Raw genomic sequence first — 6,647 nt, 5'->3', positions numbered from 1 at the left:
AGGGACATACTGGAGCAAGGCTTGTGTAGATCCACTGAGATAGTGGGAGACTGCAGCATGAGGCAGATGAGGACAGTCTATGACCAAGGGTTGCTCAGCCTTGAGAAGGTAAAGAGGGATCTTATTTCTGTCTAGAGCTATGTAACGGGATGGTGTGGAGAGCTGGAGCCTGACTTTTCTCAGAGGAAATGAGTGGAAGAATTAGAAGAAATGGGAAATGTTTCAGATAGTTGTAGCGAGTTCTCCAAAACAAACACACATACACACAATTTAGATCCATAAATGCCTTCCAAAAGTTCTATTTTGAAGGCATTTGAGACTACATATATCTAAGGAAACTAGTGCTTTCTCATCAAGTAAAACATATATAAATACATATATAGTAATATATGTATATTAATAATATATGTATATATACATATATAATATATATATTATATATATAATATATATATAATATATATATTATATATATATATAATTCTATTCTATAGAATAGAATTATGTATTCTAAATTAAGGAGTTTTTAAAGTATTTTACATATGTACATTTAAAATATGTAATTTTCTTTAAATATCTTAAGTACAATTGTTCTGCATTTAGAAATTACTGTGCTCTTTTTGTGTATTGAATGTTCTTCTATTTTAATTTAAAACTTGCTAATCTGAACCATAAGAATCTTTTTCACTGTCAAGTAATCATTTCTAAATATTTTTTCTAGAATATGAGATGAATTTTTTAACAAATCCAGTTCTAAGCTTATCTAGATGCATATGTTCATGTGCCAAATAAGTGCAGAAGAAATTATAAAATTATGTTTTTAAAGACAATTCAGATTTTTTTGTACCTCATGCAAATGGAAATCTTTGGTATAAAAGTGTGCACATGTTTTTTTAAGAGAGGGGAAGAGAGGAGCAAATTCTGGAATTACAGCTGTTATCAAATGACAGCAATTATTAAAGAACTTTCCTGAGATTGCCTTTTTAATGTTGAAAAAAAGCATCGTTCAGATCCAGCTAATATTTTTTAGTCTCATTTCCTTTTTAAAAACGATTCAAATTGTAAAAGTTGCAATAAGTACTTTTAAAGCCATTAATAAATGTGGTTGTATTAGCAGTAGAGCTGCAGGGCAGTTACTGTGCCTGATAGATGCTCACCCTAACTCACAAGTATCACTACAGAGGACAGTGAGTCTGGGTGCAATGCTAGCTCCCTTCTCCATTGCCTCTAAAGGGCCTTGGGAAAAGGCAACAGCTTCCAGTGTTGATGGAAGTTTGGATGTGTTGTAATGGTGGAGAATGAAATCTGTAAGCATAGGCCACGGTTTTGTTTTGGAGATGCTCTGCCCTTCACAGCCAGGCCTTATACACAAGCTCTGTGCCATACATAACAGGGTCTGTCCTGCCTCAGCGCGAGTAACTGTAGAAAGCAAGGTTGGGGTAAATAAGGCACTTCCACCTTCCATATCCTAACCATGCCTCTTCCATGATGGGCAGAAGAGCATAGGGTGCCTCAGTTAATAAAGTGGTGATGAAATCTTACAGTGAATTTCACGTAAGAAGATTACTGGATGATTTGAGGTATTCTGCTTCAAATAATTTACAAAGGAGAAACGCCATTTCATTGCACTTCAAAGACCAGTTTCCTTTTGATGCATTAACTCTTAACACTTTTTGCCCTTTTGTATTAAATTGCACCAGTGCTTTTTCAGGCTACTTTTTCCCTATCTTAGGCCTTCTTTTGGAAATGACAATATTTCCAAAATACATAGTATGTTTTCTTACTGCACCAGCTTCCAAACTCCAAGGAATAGACCACATCTAGAATTTTGGTAGCACAAAGAAATGATTTCTTAGAGACTTATTAGCAGAACTTGAGTGAAAACTGAAAAATATATCAACAAAATTTGACAAATGTAAAAATTAATGGTTTAGCTTCTCCCTTGTCCCTCTTCTATCTTTTAGCAAACAATAGATTACCATTGCCATTAGCTCTACAGAAGAAGCAGAAATATGCTTGGTACTCAATGACATTGTATTTTCCTCTAAGCTATGCCTCCAAAAGAGTATTTTAAATTCACAGATTTGAGTACTTATACCAAAAGTAGTTTGGCTGGAAGAGCACTGGAGGGAAGATGTTTGGTTCCTTAAAATTTCTGTAAGATTTCTGAAAGGGAACTCCTTAAAAACTAGAACAAACGTTTTTCTGCTTTCTTTGCACCTCGGACTGTGATATCATGAGGCATATAAACAATACTGAAAGAAAATTTAATTTAAATTAATGAATTATAATAGCCTATTTTTTAAAAGATGATTCCAGGAAAGCGTGTAGGTGCCCAGAAAAAAAAATAACCCCCCTCACACAATATTTGTCATCTTTCCTTACTATGTTTAGATAGATAGTTCTTTTAAGTAGCTTCCTTTTCATAGCAAAACCAGATTTGTTAGCTTATTTCAAGTTTCTCTCATGAATACATTAATTCATTCATCCAAAGAACAAAAACTACTCTGTAATTCTCACACCACTCAGATACTCCTAAAATTGTCTTCAGGTACCACTAAAATTTATCCTGCTCCCATAAGAGATTAGTGAGGAAGCACTGAGGAAACCATTAACAGCCAGTGGCACAAAAGGCACCAATTACATGTTTATACCTTCAGCATTTGTCTGACGAAGGCAATTCCAAGAGCAAGGAGCATCCTGGAACAGACTGTAATCTTCTGGTGTGGAAGCATGCACGCTCTTGCACAAGCTGGCACTTCCACAGTGATTTCCAAAGGGTTTTCATTCCACCAAGAAATTGGGCAGTCTTTTCCTACAGCGTTCAACTTGTAGGGGAGAAACATCAGTCTAAATGACTCTTCAGGAGTGTAATGCTGTTGTAGTTAAGAAAACCTACCATCTATTTAAAAAGTTGGACCACAATGTACCAATTTAAATAATAAATGAACCCCTGAGATCTCATAAACTGTGGGAGTGGAGTTTGACCAGTGTAGTAAATGGTAAGCCTTCAAGAAGCAACTGTGTACCAAAGAAAAGGGTTAATGAAAGTGGCACCTTTTGCATAAATACTCAGTACTAAATATGTGCCTTTAATGTGTGTTAAAAAGGAACCATATCACTCATTTCCAGCAACCCTCATCACTAGTGCCTAATGAAACCCTCCCATGTATTTTCATCTTTCTCTGTAGACCTCTTTGGGCATTTTGTCACAGCTGAACATTAATACTTTATTGTTCAGGGTTTCTGTACTCCCTTCCAAAAATATATGGCATGATCCATATATATAGGTCTTAGGTGTTGTGAGGTCTAATTAAATATAACTTTTATTAGTCTTTATAATCCATAATAAAGAACTGCCACATGGAAACCACCATTAAGGCTGATTACGCAGTCGGGTCAGAGATCTTCAATCATGTCAGAAAGTTTCTCCGCTAAAGAGGGGTGGAGAGCAGTGCAATCTTTGAGGTTGAATACTGTAACTGCCGTATTCAATTGGGACCTAAATTTTCTGCATTTTCCTTGTGTGATATTGTCACATTCCATCAAGTGCCATGAATGCTCATAGGAAAATAGAAGAGTGTCTTTTATACTGCACAGGATATCAATGTACTGAGAGACAATTTTAAGAAAGCTAAGTCTGAGAAGAAACACAACATAAAAGCCGGACCACCTGTTGGGAAAAGTTGCCTAGCATTCAGAGGCCTTTCCACTGCTTTCAAAGTTATCATGCAGTCACCATTTACTTCACTATTAGAGGAATCCCTTTGTAGACCCCTTCAGCTTGTCAGTATAGTAAAACTGTGTTGAGGTTTTTTCAATTTGAGAGTGTGTGAATGTGCGCGCCTGATGGAATAAATCTGGTACGCCAGTTCTAGGGTGCCTATTCATTACTGTTCTCCTGCTGTTCACATTTTATTAATGAAGCAACCCATCACCCCCCTACCAGCAGACACTTAATTCCTTCCCAGAATCCATCTGCTTTCCATGGTCCTTTGAAACCAGCCTTTTATGGAATCGGCTTTAACAAAGTCTTATTTCCATGGGTCAATTAAATACCAAATATTGTTATTTCACAGCTACAGCTCCTTTTAAAGCATCTCTTAGCTGTGATTAATCCTAAGATGATTTCTGAGGAGAGGATTGCACAAACAAGATCCTATTTTAAAAGAAATTTATTCTTACAGCAGATCATGATCATAAAGGTGGAAAATGAACTCAAAATGGGAAAATAAAGAGCATGATCCTGCAGCTCTCCCTTATTCAGGCCCTGCTTAGACAGGTCATCCCACTGATTTCTTATCATGGCATGCATGGTATTTTAAGGATAGTTTTTAATTCTAATGATGCATATTTCAAAAGTAATCAGAGAATGCACATATGAATCTATGATGCTTATATTTGTTACAAGCTTAATAAAGAATGACTATACACATAAAATTGTTTTAGGTGAAATAGAGAATAAGTGTGTTTACAATAATATTTTAAGAATATCTATCACCCTTTCAAGTACTGAAATAAAATATGCTTATAGTCAGTATATTTTTTAGTGGCATATGCTGTATGTCAGCTATAAAAAAATATATTTTGAATGCTCTCTATATTTCCAATTGGAAGTAAACTTTTTGCCAAGTGTGAAAATATCTTTTTTTATCTTCACTATTATGAATATATAAAAATGCATTTTAGGCCTTTATTAAATATTAAAAAGTGTCACTTGTATGACCTCTCTACTTTTAAAGGTCACTTTTATACTTCAGTTTGGTGTCACTACTGAGGTAATAATAACACTTTAACTTATAGTGGGGCATCACTGAAGAACTAGTGGCAGAAAGTTTAACAGAATGGATGCTGTGAGACCTAAGAACAAGTAGGATTTGCATTTCATTTGTGCTGAATGCCCATCTTTATGTTCCAGCTCAACATCTGCTGCTGAAGTTGGGGGGATATGTAAAAAGATTTGCAGTTCGCTTCTAACTTTATTATATAGAGAATTAATTTAACCACTGACATTCAGTTTATCCCTCTCACATGTTTGCACTGTCTGGCGTTTTTTTAAGTTAAGACAACCTGATCCGTGGTATTTTAGATGGTGGGTAATAGATTGTGAACTGTCTCTAAACCAAAATGAGGTGACCCATAACGAAAGAGAAAAAAATTGCTGTACTCAATAACTATTGCAAATGTGTAACTAATGGTTTGATGGAGACTGCTTCATCTTCCTGTAAAATCTGAGAGTCATGGCATTTGAGACCTATGAAACACTTATGTAGCACAGATGTAACTCACAGTTTTTGATACAGGGTGAAGACATTTGAGTGGTGGAGCTGAACGTACAATTATGGTTTGTAATATTGCTAGAGGATTAGGTAAAATTCTCTTCTCTGGACTAGCCTGTATATTTGTACATAGACAAACGGGACAAATCAGGACAGTGATAGTGGTGGTGGGAACTGTTACGGTTTTTGCTCACATGGTCACTCCTGTCACCCACTTTACAAATCATTGTGGTTGTCTGCCACTCTCAGCAAGAAGCTGCAGTCTGGAAATCCTGAGCCTGAAAAATTGAACTTGGTTTTTCTTCCTTGAGGTAATTCCGTCAGATAGGGTGAATGTTTATCAACTGGATAAAAGGGAAAAACAGTAATTGCTTCTGGTTTTATTGTAAGAAACTGTACTTGGTTGAACAATTTTATGCATTAAATTTACACTATACATGCACACATATATACCTATATATTTTATATGAGAATGAGACAAAGCATCCTGTTTTTTAGCATCAGATATCAGTCATGATTCTCTGCTCATAGCAAAAAGATACTGTGGCTTTTAGCTGTTTGGTGGAATTACGTGGACGCATCTTTCAAGTGCTTTTTTGCTAGCATTTGGCCAGACATCCTTTCTGTTATCATGTGTAAAGCTGTTGCTAGAACGTTAGAAAGCAGAATGTATTAAATCCATGTTGAGATGCATAAGCAATGTTGGAAAGTCACTATATGCAGGCCTAGTCTAGGCTATTCTTGTGTTTGTCTAAGCCATTAAGTTTAAAAGTGTTTAAGAACACAATATGAGCCATGACCTCTGGTACAAATATTTATATTCTGTTATTACACTCTATAAACCCATTTTTTTGTCAGTAGCACCAAAGTGTTACTCCTTCTGTGTACACTGCTGCTCTATGAAAAGCTACAACTTTGAGGAGAGCATTCAGTTGAGAGTAAAGATTCAGGTTCTTGACCTTCAAATACATAATCAACATCTCGAGGTAAGCTGGAGGATTTATCACTATGGGAAAAAAATAATTTTAAACATTTACAAACAAATCCTGAATGTAGTTAAGGACATAATGAATACATAGTCTTAAACAAAGACATCAAAACAGAGGGAGATGTTTTGATATGTGCCCAATGTGTAACATAAACACATTTCACTGTACTTTAAGTAGACTTTCATTTTCTATTTACTGTGAAGGTCTGACAAACTAATACCAGGTTGCACAGTATCATAATAAAAATTAGGATCGCTGTATCTGGGATCCAGTGACCATATAAGCTAGAACTCCAGATATTTTTTTCTCCTTCTATATTTTATTGTTCAGTACATTTCTAAGAAGATGCTGTTTCTTAAAACAGCCTAGTCCAGGTAAA

The sequence above is a fragment of the Phaethon aethereus genome (assembly GCF_964289735.1).
Source record: "Phaethon aethereus genome assembly, chromosome: 4".
In the NCBI taxonomy this organism is placed as follows: Eukaryota; Metazoa; Chordata; class Aves; order Phaethontiformes; family Phaethontidae; genus Phaethon; species Phaethon aethereus.
The sequence above is the reverse complement of the archived record's forward strand: the minus strand, read 5'-3'. Positions refer to the sequence as shown.